The sequence below is a fragment of the Mastigoproctus giganteus genome, chromosome 10 (assembly GCF_048544385.1).
Source record: "Mastigoproctus giganteus isolate SK-2022 chromosome 10, ASM4854438v1, whole genome shotgun sequence".
Taxonomy (NCBI): domain Eukaryota; kingdom Metazoa; phylum Arthropoda; class Arachnida; order Uropygi; family Thelyphonidae; genus Mastigoproctus; species Mastigoproctus giganteus.
The window spans coordinates 210,722,227-210,746,197 of NC_143584.1; the positions used below are offsets into that span (position 1 = coordinate 210,722,227).

At 38.2% G+C, this 23,971-nt stretch overlaps 1 protein-coding gene across 1 annotated transcript in view; it reads right to left on the reverse strand.

The window, feature by feature from the left end:
* Window positions 1-22,858, reverse strand: part of LOC150079841 (tumor protein p53-inducible protein 11-like) — a 176,447-nt gene extending 153,589 nt beyond the window's left edge. Inside the window, exon 1 of the mRNA XM_090382797.1 lies at window positions 22,757-22,858. The gene's annotated coding sequence lies outside the window, so the exon portion shown is untranslated. The remainder of the gene's footprint in view (window positions 1-22,756) is intronic.
* Between the last annotated feature and the right edge of the window lie 1,113 nt (window positions 22,859-23,971).

Genomic DNA, 23,971 nt, shown 5'->3' on the forward strand with positions numbered 1-23,971 from the left:
CTGATGCTTGGATGGCAGGTATGTGTCATTGGCATCTTGAATGTTAGACATGTTTCATTCTTTCCAAATCCAAATGGGCGTGCGGCTATTTTTGGCAATATAGTGTAGAAATTGTAAAAATTTTCGTTGCCGTAGGAAAATTTAATTATTTTATTTAACTAAATCCTTTGATATATTCTCACATCAGAGCTACACGAGAAAGAACTCATATGAACACGTGTAATTAATATGTCCATAAATGGCGTATGTATTCTCTGGACGATTTGCCTGTTTTGCTGGAGGGAAAACCAGAGTTTCTGGGGGGGGGGGGTAAAATCCTGCTATCCACGCCTCAGACCGACTAATTCAGTCACAGAGTATATAACGCCCATAAAAGTTTCTCTCTAAATTGACGGGATTCGTCATCCTGGGTTATTTCTCATCCTCTTACCAAGAGGCTTAAGTTCTGCAAATTTCAGTGGCTGGAGACTAGGAACCTGCGCGGTGATCTGATTGGGGTGTATAAGGCCTTGAATGGGTTGAGCACGCTGAATTCTGATGGGATCCTTCCACTTGTTCAGATTACGAACCTAAGGGGGCATAAATTCAAATTAAGAAAAGACAGATGTAGAATAGATGTGCGGAAATTTGCCTTTAGCCAGCGGGTGGTTAATTGCTGGAACAAACTTCCATCTGTCGTTGTGGAAGTTGATAGGTTGAATAAATTTAAGGAGGAACTGGACAGGCATTTGGAGGGAATGGTGTGATTTTTTTTCCCCCTTTTGGCTGATGCTGCATAAGCTCGTACACTTGCTTTCTTGCATCACATGCCACTACTACTACTGCTACTACTACTACTACTATTTCCATCTGGTGTTATAAAAGGACGGTGATTATAACCACTGTGCACCCGCACAGACAATCCTTTGATATAGAAAAATTTATTTATAACTTAATGTTGTATTTATGATATTTATATTAGATGTTCAAGTCTTCTCATTTTTCACATTATTCGATTGATTGCGCTGACAATAACTTTCTGAAATAAGTTGAAGTGAATTTACTGATTTCTGCTTTTTGTGTGATATTGTCTTTCAAATGGTTTCTTGCCCGATGTCTGTTGTGGTAAACAACACTTTGAATATTTCTACAGAAATTAAGGATGAAAAATAAGGAGCGGCCCATAACTGTACCATGATATGCTGTCCATCTGCCCCTGGTGTTCTCTCCTAACTACTCTGACTACTCGGGTTAAATAAGATGTGCACATTCTTGTTGGAGCCAGAAACGTTTTCTAACTGTTAAAGGCATTTCATCGATTTAATTTTCCAACACGTCTTGAAAGCAATGTTTGTCAGATACCATTAGATTCGAAAACAGAGAAAGGAGCTATCTTTCTTGATGAATAACTTTTCACACAGTAACCTGTGGATTATTTGAAAATTGCATTTTCCACTCTGGATTGTCACAGGTCAAATACTCATAATTACGTTTGCACTAACGATATCCATTTGCAAAATTAAACTTTTTTTTTTTTTTTTTTTCATAGTGACCTCAGGATATTTCTTGAACTATCCAAACATCCTTCTTGAGTTACTTTTCGAATAGATCGATGCGAACTGTTCAGATATTTAGCTAAATTGCTGCCAATCGCATTTCCCGAGAATGTTCAAGGACATCGAGTATGGCTTGTCTTACTCTGGATGTCCTTGAGGCCTGCAGCTTCGATGTCTTAGCAATTTGCAACAAATATGGCTGATTTGAGCTTTTAGGGATTGAGGGCTGTAATTCCTCACAGATCCGTTGACTTCCACCAGCGGCAGCAATACCAGTCGATCAATTTCTTCGGTTTGTATTTGCCAATATAAACAAAAGAAAATTATCTTCAGAAGAAGCTTTACAGAACAATAATACTTGGCCAGGTTTAGGAGTCTTTACTACAATGCTAGTAACAGGGCATAGTCTAAGTAGAGATTAGTAGAATTAGGTATTGAGAATAATTTGTTACGTGTACGTGGACAGATAGAAGATACCGAACATATTCTGAGCCACTGTTCTTATTATGAGGATTTGAGGGAAGGATTGGTAATAGAATTGGCACTGATGCTGCAAGCTTTTTGTAGATATAGAGAAATACAGGATCTTCCTGGACTTCGCAACTGCTGTCGGTTTGCGAAGGCAGGGAGGGGCGCTGTAGAATTGTATATATGTTTAATTGTGAGTTTATAATTTATAAGTTTTATGATAGTTTGAATTTTATTTATTTATTGATATATAAAAAATATTCTTGTAAGTTTAATTTATACAATGTTTAATTTATATTGAATTTAGAGTTTACAGTTTATATCATTGTGAATGCATACAACAATATGAGAGTTAGTAAATGCTTTGAAGTTTTTTTCAGTTGGTGTTTTAAATAGTGGAGGTCCGCCTCCACTGGGCAGGGACGGTAACGTGCACTTCTAAATCTGACTTGTCAGATGGAGGGGTACGGCTAAGGATCTTAAAATGTGTTTATTTATTTATTGATTGAGATTTTAAGTGGATGAGCTTTTAGTTCTTTTATAAACTACTTTGGGGTTGCTATTTCCAAGACCTTGCATTTTGCTGTTAAAATGAAGCTGACATTTTTCTGACCATTCCTGAAACCTATTCAAGTCATCCTGAAGGAGCGCTGCTTGGCACTGATTATGAACGATTCTCCCAATAGTGATATCGTCTGTAAATGTTGATATCACACCCTCTATCATTTCGTCGATTAGTTTATGAAAATTAAAAATAACAGTGGTTCCCATGTCCTTGGAACCCCACCTCTGACGTTACACCAATCTGAAAAATATCCATTAATCATAACCCTCTGCTTTCTACCCTGCAACCACCGTGAGATCCACCTTACAATCTTTTCAGTAATTCAACATTTTCCAGCTTATACAGTAACCTCTCATGAGGGACTGAGTCAAATAACTTGCTAAACTCCAAATAAACAATGTCGAAAATTTTACCCACATCTAGCTCATGAGCAACTGTGTCAAAATGACCCCAATTCACAAAGGAGGATCAAAGGCTGACACAAGTAATTATAGACCTGTGAGTTTAACTTCTGTTCCAGGAAAATTAATGGAGGCACTGGTTAAAGAAGCACTGCAGGATCATCTGGACAATACTTCAGTTATAGCTCGGACACAGCATGGTTTTGTTAAGGGGAAGTCTTGCCTTACCAATTTGATTGGATATTATGATGCAGTCACAAAAGAACTGGATGCAGGGAATCACTTTGATATTATATACTTGCATCTTAGAAAGGCTTTTGATACGGTTGCACATGGAAGACTGCTGCACAAATTGGAGCAGTGTGGCATTGGAGGCAAATTGCTGCTAGGGATAAAGGGATGGTTGAGGGGGAGAAGACAGCGAGTGGTAATCAATGAACACTGCTCATCGTGGACTAATGTTATTAGTGGAGTCCCTCGGGGTTCAGTGTTGGGTCCATTATTGTTTTCTGTATTTATAAATAATATTGATGATGGTATATCAAGCTTAATGTCAAAGTTTGCAGATGATACAAAGGTTGGCAAGGTTGTTAAGGACACTACTGACGCTATGCAGCTGCAACAGGATCTGGAAAGGTTGAGCAGATGGGCTGAGAGGTGGCAAATGAAGTTTCACATTGACAAACGTAAAGTACTACATATGGGAAACAGCAACCCCAGAGTAATGTATCAACTCTGTGGTACTACACTGACAGAGGTAGAGAATGAAAAGGACCTGGGGGTAATTGTGCAGGCAGATATGAAGTTCTCTGAGCAGTGCAGACGGGCTGCAAGAGTAGCTCATGGTGTCTTATCAATGATATACAGGAATTTTTCTAGCAGGGATAAGGAGGTGATTATTCCCTTGTATAAGGCAATGGTCAGGCCACACCTTGAGTACTGTATACAGGTCCTTCTCTGTATATAGGAACGAGTACGAAGAAGGGCAACAAGATTAGTGAATGGAACAAAGGGGTGCTCTTACGAAGAAAGGCTTAAGTTTTGCAAATTACAGTGTCTGGAGACTAGGCACCGGCGAGGTGATCTGATAGAGGTGTATAAAGCCTTGAATGGTTTGAGCATGCTCAATGCTGATGGGATTCTGTCTCTTGTTCAGAATAATCACCTGAGAGGGCATAAATTCAAATTGAGGAAAGACAGATGTAGGATAGATGTGAGGAAATTTTCCTTTAGCCAGCGGGTAGTTGGTTGGTGGAACAGACTTCCATCCCTTGTTGTGGAAGTTGATAGCCTAAATAAATTTAAGGCTCAGCTGGACAGGTATTTCGAACGAAGGGAGGGATGAAGTGGAAGTTTTTTTTTTTTTTTTTTTTTTTGCTGATGCTGCATTAGCTTGCTTTCTTGCATCATATGCCTCTACTAATGCTAATGCTAATGCTAATATAGCTTACCATGTTAGCCAAATATGATTTTCTTTTAACAAATGTTCTATGTCCTTCAGAATTCCACTTCTATCTAAACGTCCCTAGACTGCACTCTTAACTATTGCCTCCAAGATTATCCCTGCCATTGACGTCAGATTAACCAGTCTGTAGCTACCGACTTCACTCTTAGAACCGCCTTTATGTATTGGCGATTAGCTGGCGGTTCTCCAATCCACAGGAATCTCTCCCGAGTTCAATGATGGCCTCATAATTAACTTCAGTTATTCAATACACTCTCTAGCCTTCCTCAAAATTATTGGGCAAATGCCATCAACTCTAGCAGCTTTACTTGTCTTTAGGAACGAAATTCTCCGTTCTCTGATGGGATTCAAACGGAGATCTCCCCAAACGAGTAATAACAAGTGATGAAACCACTGTACTTTCATGGGGGATGTGTGAGAGTTGCATCACTCACTGCTAGTCAGTTAGACATGGTTCGGATGCTTTTCAGATCAGTGTATCTGGTACCCACTCCCAGTGACTGCAGTGGTATGGAATACATTTCTGTGCTGCAAGTCCAAAAACTTAAATGTAGCGCCTCAATGCACATCACAGTATCCACAGTATCAAAATTACCTAAGATTTATAAGGAAGACTATAGTTCGGGACATTCCATTGACTTCCATTTCATTTACAGATTTAGTGATCATTCCTGTTTAGGATTATATAAATTTTTAATTCTCGAAAGAATTCTAAAAAAAAAATTCTAATATCAAACATTCTTTTGTTTATTTTATAAATCGCCTTGGGAAAAAATGAACGATGATATCAAGAGAAGTGTGCTGAAGGTGCTGACAGCAAAATGTTGGCAAAGTAATGAGTCTACTATATTAGCTTAGCTTGGCTAACCTAAGTTGCTATGACAACCGAAAACAATGAATGACAGCTGACCGAAGCATTGCGTAGAATTTTGTCAAAGCCATTATGCAGCGGATGGAGCACAAATCTGACGAGTTGCAGAAGCTAAAAATAAATATGCGTGCTCATAACAAATTATCTGCAGGATTTCGTCATTAAATATGGTGCCTGGAATTGAGAAGACTGATCTGAAGAGATGTTGCGAAAAAAAGAAGGGGTAAAAATTAGCCTTGTTTAAAATCAGAAACTAAGTTTTCCATACGATTAAAAATATGGAGGGTGATTTTTTGGCGCATAGGCTACTGTGGCCATAATACACCTCCCAAAGTTTTTGCAGTACTCTGAACCAAGCCCGAGGCGGGAATCGAACCCGCGACCTTTGGGTTGCCAGGCAAGCACTTTACCCACCCGGCTAGCCCGGTAGGCTTTCCATAAGATTAAAAATATGGAGGTTGAGTGAATGCTTTCCATGGACTTCGATAACAACCAAAACAATTGTATTCAGCAAATTTTGCAAAACCAGTGGAGTGATTACTGAGCGGACAACATCCTCTCTGCTCCAACTCAGTCTGTTGACCTATTTTAATTTACATATGTAACTCAATATCGTAACTCAATATACGATCTGTTCAATAACGAATAATCATAATTTTTCAAGAACAACCGTACTGCTTGCTATTTCTAGCTCAGCTGAGGAATTTAAGACCAAACGTGGCATTAACGTATGATATTTCTCTGATAGTGGGAAAGGTTCTCAAATTGGCATGTGAAACGTTTTAATCTAACCCATGTTACTTGCTTAGCCCATGGCTTACATAGGTTGGTAGAGGCAGTTCGGGAGAATTTTCGCGAAATTGACAAACTTATTTCTTCTAGTATAAAGAATATTTTGTGAAAATCGCCTTCCAGAATAGCAACTTACAGAAATATGCTACCTACTCTTCCTCTCTCACCTGATCCTGTTCTCACAAGATGGGGATCATGGTTACAAGCAGCATCGGTCCATGCTAAATATTTTGATTCTATAAAAGAATTAGTTGATTCCCTGGATAATACGCATTCAGTAGCTATTGCTAAGGCAATGCTTTCTGAATCTTTGGCTAGAATACATTTATCGTTCATCCAGACCCATTTCAGCTTGTTATCTAGATGTATAAGCGAACTTGAAATATGGGGACTTTCTTTGAGCAGCGCAGTTGGAGAGATGGAAAAAGTTGAATTGCAAATTTCAGCCGTGGCTGGAGGCATAGGAGAAGAAATAAGAAGAGCATACAATAATGTTTTAGAAAAGAACTCATGATTTCACATTTTAAAGAAAATATATGAATTTATAGATGGGAAAGGAAATGGATTTCCACTTCAAAAGCTCAGCCCAGTAACTTCTGTAGAAATAAAAAGGTAATTCTCTGCATATAAAATGATCTTGGGCGATAAGTGCCACACATTTACAATGGATCACTTTGGGAAATAAATTACTGTCTTGTAATTATTCCAGGTGTAAGTTTGAAAAGGAAACCTTTTAAAAAACTATCAAAATTTTTCATAGACTGTTTCATTACTTTAACATGTTTAATACAAAGAAATCGTGGTTCAATTAGTAGTAATAAATGCGTAATAAATGTAAAAATTGTATATATACCAGCATATTTTAGTATATTTTAGTGCATATTTAACCTTTTTAGTGAATATAATAAAAGGAAGCCCAGGCTTTTGCTGAACTGGCTGAAAAAAAAAATGTAGATTAAGAAAATACAAATTATGTGCTTCCCTCCCTCACATAGGCAACTATCCACTTGACCTCTGAATTCATTGAATATTTCAGCCTCAACTACCTGCGAAGGCAACTTGTTCTAGCAATCAACTACTCACAAAGGCTACTCACACCTGGCTAAAAGAGAACTTCCTTGTCTAAAGCTCTTCCCCTGTAATTTGAATTTATGGTACCTAGTTCTGGAATTCTTTATACAGTAACAGTGAAAATTCCTCCTTCATTCATTTTACAAACCCCTCTCAGAGCGTTATAAACCTCAATCATGTCACCTATAAGGTACCTAGAGCTCCAACCATTGCTGTTACCACAGGAAGCATAAACACCGCTTCTGAAATCGTAAGAGAAGATCGTCATATAACAGTAAGGCAACTGTTAAAGATGTTGAGAATATCAGTAGGAAACACGATCGGTATTCTCCATGACCATTTGCCTATGACACCTGTTTCTGCAAGCTGGGTTTCAAGACTACTCACACCTGAGCAACAGCAAGTTTACATGGAGGTTTGTCCGGAGCTGCAACAGATGGTTACTGAAGATGGTGAGGTTCTGCATAAGATGATAATGGCGGATGAGACATGGCTTCATCATTTTGACCCAGAGAGTAAGCAACAAAACTCTGTTCGGAAGTCTGTCATCGGCAACACCGAAGAAAGCAAAAGTTGTGGCTTCTGCAGGAAAGATTATGGTCATATCTTTCTGACATTCACGGAATGGCTTACCAGCACGTTGTGTCATGTCATGTGACTGTTACGGGACCTTAAAACAGACTGTACTGACCCTACAGACTGTACTGTACATTTTGTGGGATCACATTCATGGCAAATGACCACAATGGCACGCAGGTGGGTGGATGCTGCATCACGACAATGTGAAACCTCACATTGTTCATACTGTCACCGAGTACTTAGCCAGCATTAATGTAAAAATGTCTTCCTCAACACCCAACAGCCCTTACCTTGCACCCTCGATTTTTTTATTTCCAAAGTTAAAGAAGGAGCTGCGAGGAAAACGTTTCCAATAGTCAAAATTGTCAAGACATTGGAGGCGATTCTCAAACACATCAAAAATGGATTCCACCATGTTTTTGAAGAAAGGCAGAAACGTTGGAGTAAGCGCATTTCATCAAATGGAGACTACTTTGAAAAGGACCATCAAAATAAATAAATCTGCAGCTATTGTCTTGTCAATCCACTGTAGGATGAAGGTCTTCTCAACAAGTAAATGTTGAGGGAAAGGACCATAATCTTCCATGCTGATCCAGTGCGGGTTGACAGATCATCGTATTTAGCAGGCAGGGGGTTGAACCCCGATTTACTCAAAGAGCGTGTGCTATTACACTCCAGCTCCTGACCACTCGGCTACGGAGGATGATTAAAAAAAAGAATGTTGTAAAAAAAAGTATGATCATTCTTTAATGAAGAGCCTCATACATCATATATAGACTTTATCTTTTTTGTATTTTACTTCGAGACGGCATATAGGCTCAGCGTTTCCAAAACGCAGAATACAAGAACATTGCCATATTTAGTAGTCACATGAGCTTGAAGCACAGTCAACTGGAACGCATACACTACTGTACTCACCTTAACCACTCGGTTACGTCAGCCTCTTAAAAATAAATTTTCTCTTTATGCTCCCGACGATTACATTGGAACGAAAGTCTCTTCTGCGCAGTATAAAACAGTGGCGACACGATTTACAGCGCAAGTCGAATAAATCGTAGAAACACAGTAAAATCTCCGTGTAACGAAACACCGCGAGTCATATCGTCAGGGGCATTCCTAGAGTATGTGGCGCCCGGGTGCCAATCGCAATTTGGCACGTCCCTTTAAAAATTTCTTCATATGTGTATGTAAGTTTCAGGTTTTCAGGTGCCCCTTGGGCATCCGGGTGCAGTGCACCCCTTACACCCTTAGGACGGCCCGCTCCTGCATATCGTACCAAAGAATCATGTGTAGCAGTCATTAAATATATAAAGGCAAAATTCGATGCAATTCTCTCGCGTTTCTCTCCTTTCTTTTTCAACAAAACAAACGTGTAATTGGCTTAAATTAGTCGCGAAACAAAACAGCAATGCAGTGATTAACATTACATATAATATCAACGAATAATTACGCTACCTATAGGAGAAAAAGAAATAGCTTCATACGTCATTTCTTTCGTATCCATGGTAACACATCATGGATGGACTGTTATATTTTTTCCTTAAGAATTTTTGGAGCTGCATATACGAAAAAACCAGCTCAACATAGATATAATCCTTTTTATTATTACTTACCTTCTAAATTAAATCTGAATTTAAAAAAAAATTAATTTATTGCGCGTGAAAGAAAAAAAAATTACATTATTGTAAATAGGCACACACCGAAAACTGGGGGGTGACTAATCATCTTTATGTGTTCACCGGCTAGAGTTCTGGGAGTGGGGGGGGGGGGGAAACTTGGAGCATCCAAAAATTTCGTACCTAGAGCCTACCACGAGACTGCGCAGTTGCAAGTTCACAAAGAGAGAAAGACACCCTTTCTCTTCGAACGCTTGGTGAATTGTCTGGCAATATCATTAAACTTCAAATTAAGCAGAGAACTATTACAAAAAAAAAAAAAAAAAAAAACTATCGACAGAAGTAATTAAAACCGAAATCGCGAACAGGTTTTGAAAAGCTAAATATAGCAAATTCCTTTTCAGAGAATGTTCACGCTTCAGTGAGTGATGTTCGAGTTCTCAATAATGCTCTTATTAAGTGAAATCCAAAAGAGCATGCAGACATTAGCATCTAGCGTCTTTTGTAAATCCTTTAAAATGATGCGCAAATGCACAGAGGGCGCAATGTTATCAGCTAGTTTATTTTATGTTTAGTTTATTTTATGGTAATGCATGTGTAATGAAGTCCAGAAAAAGATTGCAGGATCCATTTTGTGTTAATAAATTATATTTTATATACTGGGGGTGGGGGGGGAGTTCAAAGTTTTAGCCCAATACAGGTCATAAAGGATTTCATGAAAGACAATACAAGCTGCCAATCTGTGCTACGACTCTTCTTGTGTGTTCACAGAAAATTTCAGGTTCGTAACTGTATTCTTCTCCTTTACAAAGGGCATCGAAGTGTGAAGGTCAATGAAGATGGCGACTATTGAGAAATTCACGCACAGTGCAGTCATTGAGTATCTTCATTTAAAGGGAATTTTGCAGAAAGAAATTTATGAACACATGCAGCAAATATTAGACGCATCTTGTCCTTCATACGTCACGGTCAAAATCTGGGTTGCCGAATTTAAGCGTGGACAAGACAGGGTTGAAGATGCATCCCGCAGTGGAGGGGGGGCTGTTACCGTGTAGATACTGCAACTGTGGACGCCATTCATGACATAATCATGCATTGAGGCAACATTCAACATCTCCCATGAGCTCGCTCGCTATATTGTGGTGAATGTTTCTGGAATGAAGAATTTCTTCAAGGTGGCTGCCTAAAGTGCTGAATGCAGATCAGAAGCGGGAAAGAGTGAGCTGCTATCATGAGATTTTGCAGCATTTTGGAGCTAATGAAGCTGAGTTTTAGGAGTGGCATGTCACTATGGACGAAACATGGGTGCACCACTTCGACTGTGAAACCAAACTACAAATCTAAACAGCGGAAGCATCCTCCTTCACCCCCCCCCCTCCTAAAAAGTTTCGAGTGCAGAATTCGCTGGGACAATCGTGGCATCCGTCTTCTGGGATGCAGTAGGATTTATCATGACCGATTTCCTGGAAGAAGTTGCCACTATCAATACCGAGTATTATTCTAACCTACTGAGATGTTTCCGCGAGGAATTAAAGCTCAAGAAGGGAGAGAAATTTGCCAAAGGAGTCATCTTGCATCAAGACATTGTACCGGTGCACACGGCGTTTGCGCAGTGTGCGCAGTCAACTATTACAGAATCCGCCCTACTCAACAGATTTGGCTCCATCGGACTATTTTCCATTTCCAAGTCTCTAAAAGGACTTGGAAGGCCAGAAATTCAACAGTGATTATACTGTAATAGATGCAGTCAACAACTGGTTTGAATTTGGGTTAGGAAGGCTAGCGGATCGTGCCAGAAAGTGTTTTGACTTAAGGGGTGGGTGGGATTATGTTGAAAAATAAATGGTTTTTCACAACTTTCCAGCATTTCTGCTATAACAGGCTAAAAACTTTTCAACCTCTCCTTGTATGTTACCATACTAAGTACGCATATTTCATGTGCATTCACTGATCAATGAAATACGAATACCTTCTAATGTGTTGGGCTTCGCGAATCGGATAACGGCTTTCACTTGCAGTGAAATCTTTGAGAGATGCAGCCTATGATGCTGTATATTCTGGATAGTTGTAGATACGTTTTTCACACTGCAGCAGAGTTAGTCGGTCTCGGGAATATTACATGGTTTTTTTTCACAGAAAAACCATGTAACTATGAGTTTTTCATATAACAGATGCCTGTTCTTTTTGACCTTCAGTCTTACATGTTCAAGTGGGTTGAGTCGGTGTGGAGTTGCCAGACTAAATTACGAAGGAAGTCGCTGAACCGTGTGAACTGCCCTACTGGAAAAGGAAAGTTGGTGTATCTGATCTGAAACAATGTTCAGGTGGTCTGGTCCTAACACATCAGGCATTGTCGCACACCTACTGGGGGTCCCGAGATTTCCAACAAAACTGTCCTCAAGCTATAATACTGTCGGTAGAGTGTAGAGTGTGTTTAGTGTCAAAGGGTACCAGGGGTTTCCCCCCATCTCCGCTAATACTGTCGGTAAAGTTTAAAGTGTGTTTAGGGTCAAACGGCACCAGGGGTTTCCCCCATCTCCGAGTAGTTTACATTGTGGGTGAACCAGTTGACTGGAAAAGCCAGAGATTTAAAAGTGTATAGACTTTGTATATGTGTGATGCCTTGTACCGTTGTTCATCTGGTCATTTAGCCGCTGGGCCCCTACTGAGGCCCAACGTTGCCCCACTTACGCCACGTGGAGGGAGACCAGGAACCCAGTAGTCTGTTTCACTCTGGCAGGTCCTGCCACTTAATTTCCTGAGATTTCGGCGGCTAGGACCTTAAAAAAAAAAAAAAAAAAAAAAAAAAGAAACGCGTCGACGTAGGGGTAGAATCGCTTAGTTTTGCTAGGCCAAGTTATGGGCGTAAGGTAATTTAGATATGTTAAGTTTTTGGTATGTAGGGCTTTCGCTAGCGTATAGATAGAGAGGGGGGAGGCAGAAGGCTGGGGGGAGAAAGACAGAAATATGGGGCCAATAGAGTAGGTAGCCCCAGTTTTCAGTGGGACATGCCCATGTCCCACCAGAGTAGAAGATATAGGGTGGAGAGGAGGGGAGGACGAAAATGTCCCCCCTCCCCCCAAGGAAGTAGGTATAAAGGTGAAGGGGGCTAGAGTGCCCTCTTCAGATCGCCATATGGCTATTGGCAGCTATTGTTTCAAGTTTCTTTACTCATGGGGCAAGCTCCGTCCTTGTGCTTGTGTCCCTCATCTTTAGTTGCAGCCTTTACATTGTGCTGGCTGGTGTCTCAATAGTGGTACTTGATGTCAGTCATTGTAGATGGTGATTAATGTCCTTCTTCTGACGAAGAGGTCTTGTGCGAACTGGGATAATGCTCTATATTCATCCTCAGTATCTATGAAATGGGATTCCAATCCTTTTGGTAGGTATCTTATTTTTGTTATAAGTACCCCTCTGAGGTCTTCATATTGTGGGCACTCGTACACTATGTGATTCCAGCTTTCTGTCTCCCCGCACGTACAGTTGGGGTCCTCAGTGAGTCCGAATTCGTGCAGCTTCTCATTGTAGGGTCCGTGTCCTGTTATTAGAGATGTCAAATGGTACCCTGGGAAGTACCAGGTCGGCTGTTTTGGGTAGATTTTCTGGAGGTCTGGTAGATATCTTCTGGTTATCTCGCCCTTGGTGGTCTCCGTCCATCTTCTCTGCGATAATTTTAGCAGGTGGTTCTGTAATCTAGTTTTTTCCGTTTTTAGGTTGTTCGCTGGGTCAGTTGTGTAGTCCAGATGTGTGGCCACCACTCCCCTGGATAGCAAGTATAGCAGACCTGTGCGAACGACCTCCAGGTCCAAAGGAAGCGCTCCAGCGAGTACCTGTAGTGCTGGAGTACTCACTGTACTACACGCACGCGTCGTAGTTAAGAGTATGGTCCTTTGGATCATGTTCAGAATTCTTCTATTCACTGCCAGTGCAATTTTTGGGAACCAAATTGCTGAGGCGTAAGTAATTGCTGGGAGAAACGTTGTCCTGTAATATAGCGTCAGGGCTCTTTTTTTGAGTCCTGGGTCCATGTTGTCTCCACCTTACTTGAGAAACCTACTGACCCGTATTGTTTGGAATAAACAACTGCCTTGCCATCTGCATGCGCCAAAGGGTAGCATGAGTCATTCAACCAGAAAAATCTACTGCCAATTTTCGATGACCCAACCATGATGTTGCTGGCACCATGTGATTCATTCTTTTCTGTGATATTGTTTTAGGCAGAGCTTTCATTAGGCGCATCTGGTTATATCCCAACTACTGCCTGAACCATGTTGTTTTCTCCACCAACGGAATATCCATCACTCTTAAAATCAGTGACCATGCGTCTTTCAGTTTGTTAAATCGCAATGATTATCTATTTTTGCTGCACTTCACAACATACCGTGCAACCGGATTTCTCTGCTGCTAATTGCTATAATTATTAAATCCTGTCTTTTATAGCATCAATAAGATGTTCTTCGCAGTGGAGGAAGGTTAATTTCTGCACTTTTGTTAGGCAGCCACACGCACAGTGTTCAGTGAACAAAGGGCTGTGAATTTTTCATGGCAGCGAGTGAATCGAAAATTACTAGCGCGCGTATAAGATAAAGTATTTATTCAGTTCTAGGGACTAAAATGCTGGAAGAGACCTTCCCAGTATTATCAACTGAACAAGACAAAGTCCAGAAAGGCACCAAGGTCAGGGTTAGGGGCTGCAGTTCCTCCATTTTAATCCTGCGCTATAATTAGACGCAAATGAGGTGTCGAAAGAAACTTCATAATGCAATACTTCGATAATTCTGCCATCCTTTGAACGAGTGAGTGAGTGTGTGTTAGATCCAATAGTTGATAAGATGCGGAAAAGGAAGCCGCCCGCCTCACAATGCATGTCCTTGATGACGGTATCTAAAATAGTTGCGAAGACGTGCCAATCACCAACATTACTTGGTAGCAATTTTAATTAACGGCCGCTAAGGGCGTTTCAGAGTGCCTCAGGCATGCTGTCAGTCTTTTAACATAAGGACCAAGTTGTAATTTGATGCTCGATTTTCTTATGAAACTTCTTAGAAAGATAACTGCAAATTGTTTCGGGTTGTTGTTGTGTGTGTGTGTGTGTGTGTGTGTGTGTGTGTGTGTGTGTGTGTGTGTGTGTGTGTGTGTGTGTGTGTGTGTGTGTGTAGCGTGTCCCCAAGTGCTTAAAATGAAAAATAACAGTGTTTTCTTTATTTTTGTAATATCATAAATGAACCACTTCGAGTTAGCAAAGAATTGATCATCATGAGGACGAGAGAAGAGAGTGAGTCTTGGTATAGTCAGCCAAGTGATAGCTATTTCCATAATAACAACCAGCTAAGAGGCTTCGCCCCCTGCTCGCCAACCTACGCGCACGCTTTTCTATGTAAAATGTAGAGGTATGACGGAGTAAGTCAAATCTTTTCTACGTAAACGACACGCCTGTCGAAACGCACTGATCAATATCTAATCAGGAAATGACCTATGTAATTATTTACCTGTGAATTTGTAGTGACGAAATTGCTCTTCCCAGTTGTACCACGTGACCCGCATCCCTCTTCTCCCACTGGCTACCCCACCCCCACCACGCAGCATTATCAAGGTAGAATAAATATCACTATGTAATTATTTACCTGCGCTTTTGTAGTGACGTAATTGCCCCGCCCTCTTCTCCTATTGGCTCGAATAAATATCACTAGGAGGGAAAGTTTTTTAATGTATAGAGATAACAATGTCTTAAAAATTATTAAATTAAAATATTTAATAAAATATATTATTTGTAAATAACGTTTTTTAAACGATAAAATCAAGTGTCGCAAAATTAACTTTGCGCTAACTTGAAAAGTTTTACGATAACTGATGGAATTCGATTTTGTAAACCTGTACTTTTTACACGGCCATTTTGAATATAATTCAAATTGTCGGCTTCTTTAAAAGGCTTCTTTGTTCCGTTGGGTTCTGATTAAGTAGATAAGCGGTAATCCTTTTTATAATCTTTTCTTCCATCAAACTTAACTTGTAACAGTAACAATAGCCACTTTGGAACACATGCGGTTGCCATGGTAACCCAGTAAGACTACTCCTTTCTAACAGACAATACTTGTTCTCGACAGTTTTCTAATCGAGAAAAATGTCTGTAGTACAATGAGATTTTCTGTTAAAGGAATTATTAAATACAGAGAAATTTGGACATCAAAAGAAATGGCGTTGCAGAAAAATCTAGTTCGGTGGAGGTGGATATTATCTGGTATTCGAAATAGAATTGAATTTTCTATTACAAAGAACTCGAATTAAACCGTTCCTTTTCCATTAAAACGTAATAATAGAAAGACATCTGATGTGAGACTCAACTTTCTCATCCTCGCTTATACAGGAAAAATAATCTAATGGTTACCATAGTAAAAGCTACTACTCTGCCAATTGTGCCGAGAATCTTGAGATACAGATATGTCGCTGTTTCTGTGAAGCCAAATATAATCAAGACACCACAGAGATGATGGCCGACGCAGTAGGAGAAATGGCTTGGATCTTCTCGTTGACGAAATGTATGCGGAAGTGAATCATTACCTTGAAGTCATTTATCTTTCCTTTGGTCTCGTTAGAGAGGAATTTCTCCAAACTGCTCATTGGTTGTCATGTTTCAGTGAGGGAGGAAAAGGAATAGTATGCGTGGAAACGCGAGTATCGTAGTTATAGCTGTTGTGGCGGTTTCTGTATGCGGATAAGACATTAAAGTAGCGGCCTTGGACTTGCTGCTAAATGTGTCAACATGCATGACTCGTCACACGATATTACCGCATTAGGGAGGAGTACTTTGCATGTATGTGGTTGCTTCTTGGCCGATCATAAAGGTCATCGAGTTATCCTTTTCATCTTAGCGAAATCTATTACTTAGTTGTGGCTGACGTTCTCGGATGGTGTTGGCTGCTAATCGAGCGAAACCTTATTTATTGTCAGAAATCAAAGATACTCTGTTGGTATGACACTATGATCTAGAGACTCTAGAATGCTAGCAAAGGAATATCGCTAAAATCGTAGAAAGTTAACGACATCTTAAAAGAGAGGCTGCCATTTCAAACTCAATAAATTATAATCTTGTAATTATAATTTATTAGGATAGTATAGTAACGAAACTCCACTATACTGTCAAGGAAGATGGACTTTTCAGAAGGAAAAGTCCATCCCCAGACATACTGGAGTTTGTCGGCCTGAAGACAACTAAACTCCAAGTCGGCGACTCAGGGTCAGAAGGGTTTATAAGGTTGATATTTCAAGAATATTTACGTATCTTCTTATAAACCTTGTAATCTATATACGGTATTCTTGATGTATAGCTACTTTGAAAAACTGGACAGAATCCAGCTTCCAAAATGGTAGTTATTCCAAATTGAAATATTTTCAGAGCTCAAGTGGGATCTGATGATAGAATTCAATAATTTAGAAACGTAGGCATATTAATTTAGATATTGGACTGAACACGACCAGAAATTTGAAAATATTCTACTAACTTACTGTATAATAAATCTAATTTAAATCTTATCACGTTCCAAAGTGCATGTTCTCAAAACTAACGAATATTATTTTATGAGGAGTAGTGCATTACCCATTTGCAAAATGTAGAAAAGTCTGTGCGAAATACGACCCACCTGGGAAAGTCAAAAAGCAATTTCTTCGAACAAGAAATAACGTGAAATGTATGGGAGAAAATGTGCCACTAAGATACCAACAAAAATAATCCTCATAGGTAGCACAGTTGGTATAATCACCATTCTCCCCACGCCAGTTGCAAAAGACCTGAGTTCGAATCCCAGTAATGATGCCTGGAATTTTTATGGGTCTTTTTCACAATGTGATTGACTTAATCAGTCTGAGGCAAGGGTAGCATGGTTTTTTTTCTCCAGGAAACTCTAATTTTTCGTCCAGCAAACAGAAAATAGACCACAGAACACACGCAATTTAGAGACATAATATACACAGTGCAATATGGTCTAAGTCGCTGATGCGCCTAACACCCTACACAACCAACCAACCAACCAACCTACGAGAATATACATCCAGACTCTTGGAGATTAGATACTCGAGGACATGTTGCAACAGACTCTTAACGACTCGAGTTTGATGTTGTATACATCGTAAATTGGCCAACCCCCACCCCCCACCTGGAAATATAACTGAGAGAATTCTCTTTTTCTATCTCATGAGTAAAAATTGAGGATAATGCTTTTAAAAATGTACTAAATTGGAAGGGAACTGGATATTAAATGAATCCCTGCACCTCTTGTGTCCAAGAGGTGCAGGGATCTCCTTCTGAGACAACCTACACGTAATAATTGATTTTTAAATAATTTTGGCTAAATTTCTTAATTATTTTCCCTACCTACCTACCTACACTAACTGATCTCTTTATTACGTATATACGGACTTATTTGTTTTAGATAAATTTACTATGGTATTAGTAGTGGCAAATGATGCATGAAAGCAAGCTTATATCACATCAGCCAAAAAAAATTCCTACGTCACCTATCCATCGCTTCCAATGAATTTATTTCGACTACCCACTTCCACAACAACAGATGAAAGTTTGTTCCAACAATCAACCACCCGCAAGCAAAAAGCGAACTTTCGCACATCTATTCTGCAACCATTCTTTCTCAATTTGAAATTGTCTCCTTATGTGTTTAGCCTGAGCAGGAGGAAGAATGCCATCAGCACTGAGATTACCCAGTCCATTCAAAGCCTTAAATACCTCGCAATGCCTAGTCGGTGCAATTTGCAGAACTGAAACCTTTGCTCCAAACGCAGAACTGAAATTTTGCAGAACTGAAGCCTTTTTTGATGAGCACTTTTTTTGTTCCCCTCACCAAGCATGTTGGCCTACTCTACACCCCTTCCAGCAGATCCACAGGCTTCCTAAAATGAGACCTCCAGACCTGTATGCAGTACTCAAGATGATGAGGAATAACATTGCCTTATACAATGAGATAATCACCTCCTCATTCCTACTAGAAAAATTCTTGTATATCATTAACAAAATCTCATGAGCTGTCCTGTCGGCACTGCTCAGACCGAGAGCACAATTACTCTCAGGACTTTTCTCATTTTTCACTACCCTAAGGATAGTACTACATAGTTGGTATGTTAATCTTGGATTACCATAACTGTGTGTAGTACCTTGCATCTGTCAATGTTAAACTTCATCTGCCATTTCTCAGCCCATCGGCGTAATTTTTTTCTAGATCCAGTTGAAGTAGCTTACCTTGATTACTGTTATTAACCACCTCGCTAACCATATATCATCAGAAAACTTAAGATATTAAGTCTGAAATACTTCCATCAAGATCATTAATAAATATAGAAAACAGCGAGTCCAGCACTGAACCCTGAGGGACTCCACTAATAACATTAGTCCAAAGAGGGCAGCGTCCATTGCAAATCCCTCTCGGTCTTCTCCCACTCAACCATTCCTTCATCCATAGCAGCAACTTACCCTTAATTCCACACTGCTCCAATTTTTACAGCAATCTTTTATGTGCAACGGTATCGAATTCATTCCTGAAATCCAAGTATATTATATCAAAACTATTTTTACATCCAGTTCCTTTGCCACTGCATCATAGTATCCAACCAGATTGGTCAGACAAGATAGATCCTTAACAAATCCATGTTATTATGACTGCAGTAAAACTGCACTCCTATCTAGATGGCATTACTTCTTTAACCTTTAACTCCGTTAAATAAAAATTAAGCTAATAGGTCTGCAATTACTCACGTCACCCTTTGATCCTCCTCTGTGAATACATAATGTTAAAATTTAATACCTGTACTAGACACCATAAATATTTAAGCAAATAAATAAGATAACAAGCATTACAAAAATCCATTTTCAACTCGGAACCCTACCCGGACAAGCTCAGTACAACTTTCAGGAATGAAGCTGTTCGATAAAATCGGTAAAGTTGATAAAAGGGTGAAGGTTATATTTGTTCAATAAATGGACCAAGTAATTCAAAGGGCTAAATTTTCCAAGGTTTGTGGGGTATCGAATTAAAAGAAGCTCAGTTGATCTGAGAGTTCTGGTAAGAATTCTAAAACAAATATTTAGTAATACAGCAGTATTGTTAACACAATGGTAAAAATTTTATAAATAAATTTTATACCAGCTTCCCATCTTCGCATATTCAAGAGAGGGCAAGGAAATCGAATTCCCCACAGGAGATCCAAATTCCACAATGGATCTGATTAAGGATATGAAATTATTTTTCGTAAACCTGTCTAGGTTACCATCTATCATTGAATTCAATCTCTGCTATTCTTTCTCCTTTACTCAATCTTAATAATGAAACACACACACACACATTAGCCCCCCCCCCGCCAAGTATAATTATATCAGTTTTTAAACTGTTGATGTTTATTGACAGTTCTGCTGAACCACTTACATTTCTTCTCCTCAGGCAAGACTGTTCGAAGCCTGCCCTGAGCATGACATGCACACTTTAAAACTACTTCACTCCTCAAAATTAACACTGATAACTCGATTCCACACCCAAGTTCCGAAGGAAAATTTGCATATATTTCTTTTCCGAATATCATAACTCCTTGTCCATTTGAAATCGTCCAATGAGAACTGTCACTTTTAAGTGGCTGCCTTTTCCTATTCGTTTATACCTTCAATTTAATAATTATTTAAATTTCGTTGTTTACGGCGCCTTTTCAGGCTGATGGAATTTTGGTCTCTTTGCTAAGCCCCTTTCATTGGGTTAAATCTAAGCTTTCCTATAAAAAATATATTCACTACTATATAAAGATAATTAGTAAGACTCGAAGACTTACAACTGTCTCTGACGGAGCAGTTGATTCCTTGGATGATGGGACGTACCCAATACATTGGCCACGTAGTATATATTATAAGGCGTTACTGATCTGTTACTTGAATATAAGACACCATTATATAAGAAATTTTGCTATTGCAAAGATTCGCAGTTTCTTCAGCTGGAGCGATTTATGGGTGTATATAGACTGAAACTAAACACCAAAATGGGATACGAGACAAACCCAGGACAACAGAGTCCTTACGCTCAGAATTTATTAATCATTAAGAGTTCTGCCCCAAATGGCAGGTTGCACGGAACCAAAATAAACAAATTCCTTACCTTAGTAAGTATTCAAAGGGACCTCCACCCATCTCTACCTCCATACGTCTACGTATGTAGCACACAGCAAGTGATTTCGAAGTTTCATACTATCTCTATGGACAAGGATTACGTGCCGATATTTTCAAATGCTTGTACCAGATCTCCGATAGGTGGAAGGGTACGTTCTTCACAGCACGTTTCCATCTAGTAACCCCCCCCCCCCCTACTGTATTGTGGTCATTTTGTTTGCTAACTGTTTGAGTTTCTTAAAATAATTACGAAACACACTTGTGACTTTTGGTATTCGTATCGAACACGAAGAAAGAATATTATCTATTATAAATGGATGGAGACAGAGTGCTGTTGGGGAGGTCGATGATTTAACCTACTTTTTTCTTTTGTTTACACGTGGGAGTTTTGATTCCGTTAGGCATATGTGCGCGTGAGGGGCGTTGCCTCAATGAGTTCGTTTTCGTTCGTTTTTTAAATGAAAAAAAAAAATTATTTGTCCGGTCTGTACAACAAAAGACATCTAACTTTAAAAAAAAAATTATACATAAATTTGCGTATATTTATTTATCAACGGATTAAATATGTTGCAACAATTTACAACAACCTTGTAAATGATGGCAAGCGATTCTGAACAAATGAGGAACAGAAAAACAATTGTGTACAACGTTCCGGGGCCTTGAGTTTGCATGCGTGAGCACTGGTATGCATGTTGAGAGATCGAAAGTCTCCATATATAAATAAATAAAGAAAGAAAAAAAACAAAGATCAATGTAGCTGTAGCGCTGATATATCGGTTGCCATAACCAGTTACAATGAATGTAATGAATTTGCATGATATAATGAAAGATGCAGACTTCTGGGTATGTTGGAATACAAAATACTTTTTCCCTTTTTTTTTTTTTTTTTTACCATCACTTCGAATAATGAATCGCATAATAAATAATAGTTATTTTTTATAATTTTTACCAAATATAGTTATTTTTTACCATCACTTCGTATAATAAATAATTATTTTTTTACCAAATATACTTATTTTTTGCCATCACATCGTATAATGAATATAGTTATGTTTTACCATATTTTACCAAATATAATTATTTTTACCATTTTACCAAATATAGTTATTTTTTACCATTTTTACCAAATATAGTTATTTTTTGCCATCACTTTGCATAATAAAGTTATTTACCATAATTTACCAAATATAGTTATTTTTTACCATAACTTCGCATAATCAATCACAAAATAAATATAGTTATTTACCATATTTTACCAAATATAGTTAATGTTTACCATCACTTCACATAATCAATCACATAATAAATATAGTTATTTACCATATTTTACCATCACTTTGCATAATCAATCGTATAATAAATATAGTTATTTTTTACCATTTTTTATCATCACTTTGCGTAATCAATCGTATGATTAATATAGTTATTTTTTACCAAATATAGTTATGTTTTTTTCCATCACTACGCATAATCAATCATTTTTTACCAAAACTATATTTTTTATCAAATATAGTTATTTTTTACCATCACATCGCATAATAAATATACTTTAGTTATTGTTTTACCGTATTTTACCAAATATAGTTATTTTTTAACATCACTTCCCATAATCAATCACATAATAAATACAGTTATTTTTTCTAATTTTTTACCAAATATAGTTATTTTTACCATCACTTCGCATAATCATTAACAGTAAATAGTTATTTTTTACTATTTTTTTTACCAAATATGGTTATTTTTAATATATATTCGCATAATCAATCACATAATACATATAGTTATTTTTTTGCCAAATATAGTTATTTTTTACCATCGCTTCGCATAATAAACATACTGTAGTTATTTTTTACCATATTTCACCAAATATAGTTATTTTTTACCATCACTTGGCATAATAAATATAGTTATCCTCACCAAACACAGCGCCACCTGTTCTCCTATAAAACCATTTCTTGAATATCAATTTTTTAAAAAAAAATCACAATTCGTTTCGTTACCGAGGTTAGCACAAACTGACTTTGTTAACTGACTATGAACTGGGGTGCATTACAATGTTCCTTCCCCTTTCAGCCGTCTTCGCAGACAGGCATCCCTAAACCTCCTTTTCTTTCCCACATTATAAGCCAAGCATCATTTCCAGCTAAGTTAATCTCTTTCAGAATCAAACTACAAGAAGTTTTTATAAAACATACCAACTATTCGAAACAAAGAAGTGATAATAACTTATTTTATTCTTACCTGCAGCTATTTTTCCCTCCTAATAAATGGGTTCACAAGCACACTTGCACAGTTACCAGACGCGAAACATGAGGTATGCAATAACTACGAAGAAGCCTCCTCTACTCGCGTGCAGGCCACTGAAACGCCAGTTCAGAGAATTAGTTGTGCTAACACGCATGCGCAGATGAGTTACCTGAGCTGTCGCGATGTGCAAGCTTCACATGTTGAAAATTCTTTGTAAACATTCGTCGGCGGCTTCATAAGAAATGTTCGCGAAACAAATATCCCAAGAGACAGACATCGAGAGAGAGAGAGAATGCGAATATGAAAAAAAAAAAAAAGGATAGAGCGAAGGAGAGAGAGAATGTTTATGTCTGAATGTTCATTTTTAGTTCTGTTTCTCCAAATTTCCGCTTTTCTTGGAACCTCTAACGTAAATAATACACAAAGCGGTGTTTATCTTAATATAAAACGAATTTATATATGTAAATAAGAATTTATTTTTTGAAAATAATAATAAATATAAAAATGAACTTAAAATGTTCGATTTATATACCTGGAAAGATTAAACGAGAAATTAAAATATATATATCACTGCCACACTGAATATAATTGGCAAAGGTAATCGGTAATCGACAAATCATGTCATTTCTCCTTTTATAAGCAAGGTAATTAAGTATGCATCTTGGTAGAAAGGTGCTTTGTTCCTCCATGACGTCAATTTTCAGCTGTTATTCGAGACGCGGTAAGCCTTCCCTTTAATCGCTTTCGACTCGACTGTTTACTGAACTGAATTCTGAACTTTGCAAACTTTCTCAACCCTAACTTTACATCCAAAGTCGAAATTGGTATTTATTTTAGCTGTTCATATTTACGTCAATATTGAGGAAGACATTATCAGTAAAATGCTTAACAAACAGATTATAAGTAATGTGGTTAAAGTTTACTCACATAAGACAAAACGGCTGATGTAAATAGTTTTCTTTTTCACATTTTTTTTTAAAAATATTTTATAAAGAAACGTTCCTGAATAAATGCAAATGTCGCCTAAGTGAACAGACGATATTGCTATTAAAAATAAATCAACTATCCACTAGAGGGCGTATTCAAAAAGTTTCCCTTGCGAAAAATTAATGCAAATTATAAAAAATAAATATAAATAAATATATAAATTATAAAATAATATACGTAATATTGGGTGTCCCAAAAGTCACTGCTTATTTTGGTGAAACA